The sequence below is a fragment of the Monopterus albus genome, unplaced genomic scaffold (genome assembly GCF_001952655.1).
Source record: "Monopterus albus unplaced genomic scaffold, M_albus_1.0 scaffold41.1, whole genome shotgun sequence".
Taxonomy (NCBI): domain Eukaryota; kingdom Metazoa; phylum Chordata; class Actinopteri; order Synbranchiformes; family Synbranchidae; genus Monopterus; species Monopterus albus.
The window spans coordinates 3,725,481-3,739,330 of record NW_018127921.1 but is presented as its reverse complement, the minus strand read 5'-3'; the positions used below and the strand labels follow the sequence as shown (position 1 = coordinate 3,739,330).

At 40.6% G+C, this 13,850-nt stretch overlaps 1 protein-coding gene and 1 non-coding gene across 2 annotated transcripts in view; one reads left to right on the top strand and one right to left on the bottom strand.

Annotated features, from left to right (window-relative positions):
* wnk1b (WNK lysine deficient protein kinase 1b) overlaps positions 1 to 13,850 on the top strand; it is a 100,360-nt gene that overhangs the window by 12,271 nt on the left and 74,239 nt on the right.
* Positions 11,659 to 11,730, bottom strand: trnae-uuc (transfer RNA glutamic acid (anticodon UUC)). The gene has a single exon. It is a non-coding gene; the product is annotated as a tRNA-Glu (tRNA).

Sequence of the window (13,850 nt, the reverse complement as noted above, 5' to 3'; positions counted from 1 at the left end):
ATGTAGCTGGGGAGAACAAATGAGACCCCACTTAAATAAACTATGACTTCAAATATTAACCTGTAATTGAATTTATTCATTTATGACAATTTAATCTATAATTGAAATATTTATATTTCTGAGCAATATTTCTCTTTATTTTAAGTTTATATGTATTTCGGGTTTTATTTTGAAAACCGGATGTTATGTTGACGAAACAGGAAGCACGAAAATACTTCAGGTAGCTTAACTTCACCAATTCAGAGGTATAACACCATCCAATCGCAATAATGTCAACAATGTCATTTTCGGATTCCTGACAATTTTCTCTACCACTTTCATATATTATATGTGTGTGAGGGCTGTAAGGATGGCAGAATAGGAGCAGAAACATGGCAGGAATTGATGAGAAACACACACAGACGAACGTGGAGCGGGGGTCACGTGACGCTACAGCGGGGTAATTGGAAAAAAAATGGAGCATATTTGACAGAATTGCAACCTGTGCACAGTATGCAAGATATGATGCCCACTGCTCTTGAGTAGTCTTTTAAACTCATGTCCACAACTCTATCATGTCTCATGTTTGTTGTAGTTCATTTTTAATTTATGTTGTGCAAATAAAGCCAGTTGTGACTAATTTCGTGTGCTAAATTGTTTATGAAGCTTCTATCAATGGAGTGGGTGAATTAAAATAGGTAAATCAAGATTAGAGGACTTTGACAAACATTGCTTCCAGTGTTACTGGTGTTAAGCAAATTTAGCAAGTGACATGTAAGATTGAAAAAACCTAAAGTTTAGATGTCTGCAAAACTACCCAGTTTTAAATGCAGAGATGCATACCATATACCATTTTTATAATCTATACATTATATTTACATATAAATAGTCTGAACCAAAGCCCCAGGGACTCTATGCTTCGTTATCACCAGGGAGTACCACAGGAATGGAGCTCCATAGTGGGTGGAAAGGAACCGGCTAGCTCCCCTGGTCCCCTGGTGAACCAGAGCTCCAGGCACCCGCGCACAGGTTGAACCTGTGTACCCATGCTTAAGCCCCCTCCCTGGGCTAAACAATTTAAAACCGCCTGGCCACAACTTCATGCCCCTGTTACTCCAAATGGAGTTTCATGCCTCTGGTATTACACTGAGTGGGAACAGAAATTTTTCTAAGTCCCAATATTGCTTCCATCTCTGTAATGCTGTGGTTTGGGTTAACCAGGAAAGTAAGATGGGACAGTTATGAAAGATTTGCTAAAATCTGGTGATATAACATGCAGTGTTTTAGTGCTTTGTGACAGAAGGTCCAGTTCACCAAATCTGATTGGCAACAGGTTCCGGTCCTCATGTATAGAAGAAAAAGATTTTTTTATTTCGAGTTTTCTGAATTCTGAAGTGACATTTTGTCTCTATTGCCACCTCATGATAGATTTGTGTTTTGCACCATTGTAGCTATAGTAGAAGTGGTGGCCCTCACAAAGAAGTCACAGAACGTGGGCCACACAAAGGCATAAAGACATGTATGTGTCTGTGTGTGTGTGTGGTTGCTGTGTGTATGTCCCTTTGAGACACTGCAATATTCAAATGTAAGTGAGTTGTGGTTGTTTAGATTCTCGTGTACATGTTTCAGAGATGGATTTAGGGGGTTGTGTCCTTATGTTCTGTGGCATCCAAAGCAGGCGAACTTCTGTTTCTTGAGGAATCCACAGATGATGGGGAACAGAGAGAGGAGAGAGAGAGCAGATAGATTAAGCTTTAGTGAAGAAGTAGATTGATGAAGAGGGAGTAGAGAGAAAGAGGCGAAAGGTCACCCAGTAGCTTATCTTCAGGTGCCTTGTTAGACTGGGTGGTAGATGAGGAAGAAGAGACTGATGCAGATGCAAGGAATTGGGGATTGTTTAATTTTGAGGTCATAACCTAGAAAAAAATGTTCAGTAATTATATTGTTTCTGATTTCAGTCAAGTATTTTAAATAATTTCAAACCTCACAATTACCTTTTGAGAGTTTTAGTCTCACTGGCAGCTCACAAAACATTGGCTTCGGTGTATCTCTGTCTTTCTTGCTCAGGAAATGGTCAAAGAATTCTGGGTTGAAACCATCACCGTGGTTGTAGGGAAAAATAGTTTTGGTCTCTTCTTAAAATGAGGAGCAGTTAAGGACAACAGTGGGCTGTTATGGTTAAACATACAATCAAGATAATTCCCACTAAATGATAACAGATTTGCATGGTGTAAATACTCCATGAAATGAAGTTGCACGTGTGAGTCAACTAAGATGTAAAACGAAAGGCGACAGTAGGGAGGAGGAGGAGGAGGAGGAGGAGGAGATTAATCTAGTACTATAGGACGGCAGAGATGAAGGATGGAAGGTTAGAGGTCAAAGTTCAGCCTGTTGTGTCAAACACAATCACTAGGAGCCTGTCCAGTGTTCAACTTCCGTTGGCAGAAGATCTAAAGCACAAAGGAGCCATTAGATGGAATAAATTTCACAATTAGAAATGTAGCAATGCAGAACCTTTGCCGGACGGGTTCTTGGTGGAGAAGATGAGGAGGAAGAGGATGGCGGGTGGTGGGAAATACCAGGATCAGGAGTTTGAGGAAGAGTGAGGTGAATACGGAGGGAGTTCAGTGAGAGAGTAGAAAAATGGGAAACACGGGGAGGAGGAAGGGCAAGAAAAAGTGGGAGAGAAAGACAAAGGAAGTGAAAAGTGGGGGAGGAGAGAGAAGAGGGAAAGGAGCGGAGCAACTGAAGACAAAAAAATACGGACTCCATGTCTGTGTGTGTGTGTGTGTGTGTGTGTTTGTGTGTGTGTGTGTGTGTGTGAGAGTGAGAGAGACCTTGGGCTTCTAGCTCCACTCAAAGACCTTTTGAATTTTCCCTCAACAGCAGCACAAGGCGGATTAGCCCCCTCCCCACACACACATACATGTAGGCACACGTTCTTTGGGCTCCAAGGCGTCTCCTCCACTAACGGTTATTCAATCGATGGCATATTACCTCTGAGCACATTACACAAATAGGGATGGGATTTGATGGCATTAATTGAATCCAAGTCCAGTTCTTATCGAATTCAGTTCTTTCGAATCCCTTATTGAATTTGATTAGGAAGTTTAACTAAAGTAGTTTTATTTGACTTACTATAGCAAGAAAACTAATTTAAACCATGAAAGTATGAATCTAGCCTTTTCTAACCATGTTAATGGCACAATTGATTACAGACCATTTAACCAGAGACCCTAACACTAATAGAAACTACAGTAACAAACTATCAAACCTAAGCCATGTGCATTGTGCTGAGCTGAAGGGTTGTAGTTAGATTTATTTTGTCACTGTTTTCATAATTTTGTCCTCACTTTTCTTTTTGGTATGTTTGCTCCTCACAGGGGCCTGTACTGTAGCTACATAAGTTCTGGGACATTAAGTCAAAACAACACAGTGATATTAGTTTTACTTATGAATATCAGTTTAATACATTGCTCATCTTTACATGCTCTATGTACATACTGTATATTACAACAGTATTGCTAGGTTATCACGGGTTTGTATTTATCTTTTGTCTTTGGCGACGTCTGGATTATCAGAGAGGCCATAGAGAGTAAACTAACAGAAAGGTTGAAAGCGATTTGTTTTGCTGTGATACTACATAAGGCTGGGTGTTTTACAAGGTCAAATGGCACTGTTGGAATTCAGGAAATACTCTGGACTCCTCTCTGCTGGACATTGGCTCTGCTGCAGAGGAGCTGCTGGTCTCAGCCTCCAAGTCCATAAAAATTTGACACATTTTTATAAACTGAACTCATTTTAGGTCACGGGGCCACATAGACACACATACAACAGGGAAGCTCAGCTCGCAGTCAGGTTTACTTTTGTTGTCATTACTAATATTAAAATATCCCCAAACCCCTGAAATTAATTCTCTACCGTCTAGTGACCGGCTCAGCCAGCATGAGGCTAACTGAATGTTGCCGTTAATTGGCATTGGTGCACAGTGTTAGACAGTTTTATGAGTACAGTACTAGAGGGTGGAATCGGACCTGATACTTGATACCGGTATCAGTATTGGTGCATCCGTACTGGAGATAAGTACGCGTTTAAAAGTGAGTAAAAGTGTTTTGGTAAAAGATACACATCTCCACATTCCTCCAGGGCAGCAATGCTTAGGTGAAGCGGTGAGACTTTCCAGATCAGATTTCCATGACAGAACAGCAAACTGCAGCTTTGTCAAGGTCTCAGCAAAGGCTGGTTCTCAGTGCTTATTGATTCTAAAGTGTACCCTGGTGCTAGTTTTGGAGATTAATTTATTCATTTAGCTGAGCCTCACTGCCTAATTATTTTAAAGAAATGCTTAAAGTAGAACATTTTTTAAAAAGCTTTCAGGATATGTCCTTTGTTTTTAGCATGATAGACAAAGAACCACCTCAAAAGAGAATTTTATAGCTGGAATGAGCCCTTACCTGCGACAGACTGGATGGAAAATCAGCACCAACCACCCTGTTGGTAAACTGCTTCTGTCATCAATCATCATGATAACATCACTCATAAATCTGTTATTCTTCTTTAACAAATCCACTTGTAAAATGGGCAAATGTTGCCTTAGGAATTTAGCAGTTACTGTGACCAAAGACGTTCGTTTCCTGCCACATAACCTGAAGGAGCAAAGGGCTGCCAAGAGACTTTTTAGGAGTTGAGACTGTGCAGTTACCCCTAATAGCTTAAAGTTTTACGCACATAGCATTCCAACAGATCAAACTCGGACACACACTTGCGCATAGACACACAGCAAGATGTGTTGTTCAGATATGTAAAAGCCCCCGAGTGTCAGTTGGATTTATGAGTGGTAAAACAGTAAAATGCTGTGGGCTGAGATTACTCAGTGTACAGCTCTGAAGTCGCATAATCTGAAGATAGCAGAGGATAAGAAGGCACACAATCTCTGTCTGATTTTACTACTCATTCCTTGCCTGCATTGCTCAGTCTTTCTTTTGCTTTGTCTTTTTCTCGCTTTGTCTCCTGGTCATGTCAGTAACTTGGTGTGAGCAGCAAAGGAAGGGGGACAGAGAAGCTGGCACTTCCTCATATGCAAACCATCCCTGCACTTCCTTCCGTGTAGTGTGAATGTATGAGTGTATGCAGCAGAGTTTCCCCTAGTGTTGAACAGAAAGGTCAGGCCATCCTGCCTTCAAGAGTTGCTATCAGTTTCAGTTGAGGGCTGAAGTGTCACATTGCCCAAGTGCTGTACAAGTGAGGAGTTGGGTGATTAAAAAAAAAAAAACACACACACAAATTTAAAATAGCCTGTGTCTGTGCATTCACCCAGTTACAGTTAAACAACTGCTTGTAGTCTAGACCTCCTACCCATGGGAGTAAAGCATTTTATCACACACATAAATCTATCTGGATCGACTGATATTTTAGATACAGTGTGTGTGCAGTTTAGCTGTGTGTGTGGGTTCAGTGAAAAATTACTTACCTTTCTCCCTCACAGTCTGTTTAGAAAAACAAGTATAATCACGAGCTAAGTCTAAGTGTGAGTTCATATGTGTTTCTGCAAGTCAGAAAGATGAAGATACAGAAGTCATCCTCAGAGAGAGAGACTGAAAGATGGTCTAGAAAATGTTGTGCATGCATCTGGGGTTACATCACACAAAATGTAATAGAATAGGTGCGCGCATGTGTTGATAAAGAGTATAATCATGGTTTAATTGCCAGCAGGATGTGTATGTGTGTTGACTCATGAAAAGGCAATGTGTGCTTAAAGCTGACAAAGCATCGGTGTGTGTTACGGGGTGAGCTGGGGATAGCGAGTGCAGCAGGAAGATGTTGGATGACTTGCACAGTTAGATGATGACATGGCTTATGCTCTCTGTTTATCTGCTCTCTGTCACATGTTCTTGCCTTTTTCTTCCCCATCCCAGCTTTGCCTTCTCCAATCAGATTCACCCTTTTGTCCCGTTATCTCCTTTATCTATCCCCTCGTCTTATTTTCCTTCTCATCTGTTTTTTCTCTATATTCATCCCTCCCCCTTCCTCTGACATCAGTGTCTTCTCCTCCTTAAATTTCACGTTAGAAGGAAGAGTAACTATTTGTCTGATTCCTCCTATTCCACTCTTCCCCAGCAGAGCTACAACACTATCACTGCATTATATTGTCCTCATGGAAGCTTGAATTTCTATTGTAATTTGGAAACACTCACACAGAAGCCTGACTTCATTCAAGTATGTGCCTGATTAGCCTTAAGAGGGTTATTTTTTTCTGTCTTTTGCCCAGAACTACTAAACAATGCTGATATTGTGGGATTAATCACTTCCTGGGGGCAGCACAGTGGCACAGTGGTTAGCGCCGTTGCCTCACAGCGAGAAGGTTCCGGGTTTGGGCCCCACCAGGGACCTTTTTGTGTGGAGTTTGCATGTTCTCCCTGTGCTTGCGTGGGTTCTCTCCGGGTACTCCGGCTTCCTCCCACAGTCCAAAGACATGCAGCTTAGGTTGATTGGTGTCTCTAAATTGCCCATAGGAGTGCATGTGCGCGCGTGTGGTTGTTCGTTTATGTGTTAGCCCTGCGATGGATTGGCGACCTGTCCAGGGTGTACCCCGCCTTCCCCCGATGGTGTCTGCCTCGGCCCCCCCCCCCGTGACCCCGTTCAGGGACTAAGCGGTAGAAAATGAATGAATGAATGAATAATCATTATCTGGAAACTCAGAGCCACGACTGGCTGACAGCTCCATATCAGAGGCAGAGGACTAGGTCATGCTGTTTTGACCTTGAAATGACAGATCTCAAATTAGATGGCCAACTTCTCTTTCCTCAGACCAACTGACACCACTGTGGGTGCAGCAAACTATATCCAAGACACTATGTTCCAGTGAAAATGTTGCTTTTTAGCTGGAAAAGTTATTCAGCATGGCCTACAGTGACACAGTCATTAAACCTTGAGTGTTTTAATTATCTGTAACCACTGGAATAAAGAACAGTTGCACATTTTTACACAAACTATGTCAGTATAAAGACCAGCTTTAATGACAGAGAAAGTTGGGATATGATGAAGAGAGTGTGTGTTTGCAGAGACAGAAGTGTGGGTTTTAATGAATTTAGTGGATTCACCGCACTAGTGCTAACTTCTGGGATGATGATAGAGCAGGACAGTTGGATTTAATTTCCAAATGCAAACATTTTTGTGCTTCATCGTCATGTGTCAGTATAGCTGAAATATAGAGAACCCATTCTGGAAGTATTGTCAGTCTGAGTTTGCCATTTTTTTCATTTTTTTTTTTTGCTTCTTGAATTGCTCAGCTTTAAAATCTCTACGACTTTATTATGTTGATGCCGGTGGGTTGACGCACACTGTCCTGCCAACCTGTAAACTGTAAATGGCCTCACTGTTGCTCAGCCTTTGTCAACAGGCATCTCTCTTAAAGAATTTAGAGACAGGTAAAAACAGCAAGACACTGGAAATATCATTGCAGATTAGTATCTCTAATAACAACAAATTGACCAGCGAGAGCAGGGTCAGACGCACCACATTTTGTCTTCTTGATGGGAATGAGATTGAAATCTAAGGATAATAATAACAACTAGAAAAATGCATTTTCTGTCGAAAATGCGTGTGTATGCTGATATACTGAAGGACCATCCTGAAAATGCCTGAAATCAATTGCTGAAACAGCTGAATGATGAGAAGAAATGGCTGAAGTTCTTTGTTGAATAATCTGAAGGGTGAGATGCAATAAAGTAGGAATGGCCTTGAAGAGCTGAACATTTTGATACCTGAATGGCATTTCTAGCTGAAGGTGTGCTGAACTTATTAAGATGTGAAAATAGTCTAATGGGACCCCACAAAGTAGGTAAAACAAGTAGGTGTGAACGTGTGTGTAAGAGAGGGAGAGGGAGAGGGGGCGAGAGACAGAGAGGGAGAGGGGGATAGAGACAGAGAGAAGTTATGTATGGGCATGTCCCAATTGTGCTTCATTTTATGAACCCCCAGATGGCACTCCAAGACTGTCATTGAATCAGCACTTTGAGCTCCCATTGACTTGTATTGCAAAATATAAAGCTGAATTAGTTAAAAAGTATAAATGGTATAAAAAAGTTGAGTACAAGCAGGGATGTCCCTGAAGAGTTGAACGGATGAAGACCTCAGTGGCCTGTATAGCTGAAAGTATGCTGGACTTGTAAAGTGCCAAATAAAGGGTGGAAGATCCCAAGATAATAGTAGAGAAATGCATTTCCTGTCGAAAATGCATGTGGTTGCTGTGTGCTGAAGGATCGCCCTAAAAATGCTAAACATTTTGACACCTGAAAGGCATATCTACCTGAAAGTATGCTGAGTGTAGAATTTCCCCATTCATTTGAATGGGGCAACACTTTCAAAATAAAGCTGAATATATTAAAAGGATGATGTGTAGAAAAATTCTGCATAGAAGCATGAATGTCCTTGAAGAGCTGAACATTTTGATACCTGAAAGTATGCTGAGTGTAGAATTTCCCCATTCATTTGAATGGGGCAAAACTTTCAAAATAAAGCTGAATATATTAAAAGGATGATGTGTAGAAAAATTCTGCATAGAAGCATGAATGTCCTGGAGGAGCTGAACATTTTGATACCTGAAAGTATGCTGAGTGTAGAATTTCCCCATTCATTTGAATGGGGCAAAACTTTCTAAATAAAGCTAAATATTTCAAAAGTATTAAGTTTACAAAAGTTCTGAATAGAAACATGATTGTCCTTGAAGAGCTGAACATTTTAATAGCTGAAATTATGCTGAAGTAAAAATTTCCCTATTCATTTGAATGGGCCTAGATTTTCAAAATAAAGCTAAATATTTCAAAAGTATGAAGTTTACAAAAGTTCTGAATAGAAGCATGAATGTCCTTGAAGAGCTGAACATTTTGATACCTGATATAGCTGAAAGTATGCTGAAGTTGAATTTCCCCATTCATTTGAATGGGGCAAAATTTTCAGAATAAAGCTGAATAGTTTAAAAAGTAAGAAGTTTAGGAAAATTCTGAATAGATCCATGCATGTCCTGAAAAAGCTGAACATTTTGATATTTGAATGGTTTTTCTAGCTGAAAGTATGCTGAAACATACGGAAGCATAATAAATAAAGAAATAAAGACCAGGAAAACAAGGTATGGTTGCTGAACCAGCATTTATACAATAATAATAATGATAATTATAAATAATAGGATAACATAGTATGGATGCTGAATCAGCATCCATACAATAATAAAGAACAGGATAACATAGTATGGATGCTTTTCAGCATCCATACAATAATAAATAAGCGGATAACAATAGTGTGGTTGCTTCGCATCCACACAATAAATAATTGGATAACATAGTATGGATACTGAATCAGCATCCACACAATAAAGAACAGGATGACATAGTATGGATGCTGAATCAGCATCCATACAATAATAAATAAAGAATAGGAGAGCATAGTGTGGATGCTGTAAAGCATCCACACAATAAACTGATCTGTCTCTTGTAGGAAGTGGGTATAGATGACTGTGAGTGTGTGACCTCCACTTAAAATAGATTTAGTTTCTAAACTGCCTGTAGTCTGCATCAGCGTAAAGTGACCTGGCTGCTTGCTCTCCAACACCAAGTGCCTGCTTATGTGTCATTTCTTTCTCTGTGTGTTTAGTTGTTTTTTTCTTTTGTCTGTATATTGATTCTGCACAGACTATTCTGCTGTGTGTTCGCACACCACTCCATTTGTTTATACAAGGTGTGTGTGTGTGTGTTTGTGTGTGTGCGTGTGCAAGTTAGCTCCAGTTTCTTCTTTGTCTTCACCTTTTATTCTGTGTGTGTGGTGTATGTGTTTGGGGAGGGGGCAGCTCCCTAGTCTCATTGTATCCCTCCTAGATTCCCCACATTCCAGTGATAAGATGTCATTCTTTCGTGGAATGTCTTGAAACCCTGAATGTCTACTCCCTATACATTTCATGCCTTTATTTGATGTAAGTTTGCAAGTGCAGTTTTCCACAGATTACTTGCCACAAAGTTGTATCTTTAGTACTAACATCCTTCTCGTTGCATGTAATATCTATGCATAGTATGTTTTTGGGCAGTTTTGACTTTATTTTGGTAATTAATAGTAGAGATGAGACAGGAAATGAGAAGAGAGAGAGAGAGAGAGAGAGAGAGAGAGAGAGAGAGAGAGAGGAATGATATGTACCCCAGCAGACTGAAACCTTATTAAATTTTTTATGAATGAAGCAGTTAGGACTGATGAAACTCTCCAGTAGGTCAACTGATTGTAATTATTCTCATTTTTCTTTAATATAAGGTAAATCTGTGTTAAGCAAGTTTAAGTAAAACCAGTTGGTGGTCAAGATAAAAAACAAAAAACAAAACGGGGCCTATACACAGCAGAAAATGTTGTAGGTTTTGCAGTTTCGTCTACGCCTAGATATAAATCTGAAGGACAACAAGACAGGGAGAACAGTGTGTTGTACTGATGCACTGTGTATGTGTGCAGCTGTGCATTTGTTTGTGTCTGTGTTTTTGTTTTTGTTTCACTCTCTGGTTCTGTATCTCTCTCGTTACTTCATGACCTTAACTCAAGCCTCCTGGTAAAAGAGGAGAGAGACAGAGAGGGAGCAAAGAGAGACGAGATGGGATTTTTCCCTCTTTTTTCTGTTCTATAAATAGCAGCAGTGCAGCAGAGTGTTATCTGCTGAGCCATAACTGGAGCAGAATGAGTGGGGACTTTGTGTGGCTGCATGTGTCCTGGTGGATATATGTCTGCCAGCTGTTTTGTGTGTGTGTGTGTGTGTGTGTGTGTGTGGAGGGTAGGTTGTTGTATTTGTAGCATGTATGATCAATATGTTCTAGGCATCTTTATTTCAGTGTTTGTTTGTCATAGTGTGTTGCTTAAACTCTTTGCATCACAGTTATTGTCCTGATGTATATAGTTTTGAGGTAAACTTGAGTCTCATTTGCATGTGTCATATCCCATCAGTCCCCCACTGTTCAAAAAAATTGGATAAGCCTAAATTTTTAATCCTAATTGTCATTTTCATGGTCAGAGAGAGAGTCAGCCTGACACAATGCTGAGTCAGTGGGAACAGGATAAACACACAAAATCACACACACTGTGGTCAGTGAGGCAGGAAGTTCTCCCCACCAGATTAGGAGTCAATGCTGTATAACCCACAGTTGGTATGATGTAATTGCCACAGCGCGAGCTCACACAGCTGGTATGTAGTCCTCAGTGCTGTTTGAACTGAACAGGAAAAACCCTTCTGTCCTGTTAATGTTGATGTTAGGTGCGAGGAAGAACACCTGCATGATGTGCAACGGGCATCTGGCACACATCATTTTAATATGTAACAAACTAGACTCTTTGCCAACAATGCCACTAAGAACTTTAAATCCTTCCAGAAAGAAAATGTTTATGCGCCATGGTCACTTCCAGCCACTGGTGCTGCCAAAGGATAAGGATAATCACCTTTATTGGCCAAGTATGTTACACACAAGGAATTTGTTTCTGGTACAGAAACGATGGCAGCCATCTGCGGCGCCACCTCAACCAATGGCTCTAACCATCAGGGGGGTTCAGTGTCTTGCCCAAGGACACTTCGACTTGCCGGCACTGAGATTCAAACCTTCAACCTTTTGGTTGGGAGACGACTGCTCTACCCACCGCACCACTGTCGACTCCCCAGGTACGTTCCCATACCGGGAGTTGAACCCTGGCCGCCTGGGTGAAAACCAGGAATCCTAACCTCTAGACCATATGGGAGCATATAATTGTTTTCTGTCACAAGGTCTGAGTCCGGAGTGGTTGTCCATAAGCTGAATGGTTTTAAGGAGTCACCTAGTTCACTTAGATAATGAGATTCTGGATATAGCAAGTGTTTACCAGATCCAGCTGATAGCAGGTTTTATGTTCCCCTAAAGTGGTGTTTCGTTTATCTGAGGACTTGGGTAGTTTCTCTGATGAGATAAGGCAGGATGTGGGAATATTTCCTAGTGGACTTATCTCTGAATCAAAAGGTCCCATGTTGGATCCTTGCAGCAGACACCGTGCACTGTTTAATTGCCCTTTTAAGATCAAGTCCTTTCTTTGCAAAAAGGTGACAATCAAGATGAGACTTTATTGAGAGAACCTGTTTCCTGATGTCACACAGCTTCCTCTTTGTGTGTGGATGTATGGGGGTTGTGTTGTATTGTCTATTCATTGTGTTAGAGGTGATAAACTGCTCACCTCTGTTAACCTAGTTGACTTAGGCTGCACTCAGGCAGCAGGAGAGACAGATGTAGGAAAAATAAGATGAAGAAGATACAGTGAGAGCAACAAAAAGATGGGAGAGAAGAAGAAATAAAAATATATGTAAAGAAAGAGAGAGGCAGAGAGTTATGCTGCTGTTTTGTCTGACATGTGTGGGTGGGACTGGGCCTTTTTTTATAGGGCTATTCCTCTGTGTGTTTATCTGAAAGCCTCTGTCCATTCTTACTCCATTAATATTTAATTAGAAATATCTCTTGTTCTTCTTCATGTGCTGAGTATGCATATGTGCTTGTGTATGTGCAAATTACAGCAAATGCTATTGTACACAGTTGTAAATAATCATGAAAATAGATAATGGCATGTGGGTACATAACATATTAGGGCTGCAACTACTGTGGGCACTACTAAACCTTTTTTTTTTTTTTTCGATTAATGCATTCCTTATTTTTCAATTAACCGATTCACCATTTAGTCTATAAAACAATGTAAAATGTCCATCACAATTATCTGTAGTCCAAGATAACATATTTGAGTTGTTTGTTTTTGTTCAGCCAGCACCCAAAAAATTGTAAAAATAGATTCTAAACTCTTGACAAATATACACCCCTTTTTAGATGTTCACGTACACTTTTGTTCTTTTTTGCTTGATTACTGACTTTATCTAGTGATTAACTGTCAGTTGATCAGTTGCTAAATCATTTGAAATCATTTCAGGTGAGTTCAACACTATTTCATACAGTGTGCATACCTCTATTTTGTTTGTGAAAGGTGTTTTTTGTGTTTGTGTCAGAGCTCCAGTTCGTGCAGTTTGTGTGCTACATTGAATATTGATTATACACTGGTAAAGTGGATCCATTAAAAGTTGACCTCCATTAAAACACTAAGGATTAGTTTTGTAGAAAAGAAGTTCACAGCTTGAGAAATTATTAACTTGTGCCCCCTAACTAAAATTGAGTTAAACTGAGACAAATGTCTACAGCTGTCCCTGGTTAGGCTAGTGGCTCTTGCCACTGCGGCCTGGGTTCGATTCAGGTAGGGCTGGGCGATAAATCGATTTTATCGATTAACTCGAATGTGTAGTTTACATCGGTTTGTTTGAATGAAAATTGGTTTTATCTTTAACATCCGCCGACGCTCCCCTAGTTCCGAGTGGGCTCAGCCCACCCCCCGCACGTTTGCCTTAGAGATAGCATGGCAGCGAGCAGGGAAGAACTCGTTTAGAAAAAAGGCACAGTGTCATCAGTAATATGGAATTGGTTCGGTTTTGCTGTGTCAGACGCAGAACAAATAACACCCCGCTGCAAAGTGTGTTTAAAGTCTGTTGCTACCAAAGGTAGCAGTACGACCAATTTAATGCAGCACCTCAAACAGAGGCATGCTGCCGAGTGGGAGAGATGTCACGCCCTACGAAACAAACAAGACAGCAGGAGCCAAAGTACACCCGCCAAAAAACAACCCACAGTCTTACAAACATTTACAAATGGTATCCCGTATGATAAGAATGGGGCCCGATGGAAAGCGATCACGGAATCTGTCGCGATGTATATCGCAAAAGATATGGTGCCCATATATACTGTGGAAAATCCGGGGTTTAATAACATGCTGAAAGTTTTGGACACCAGGTATGTTTT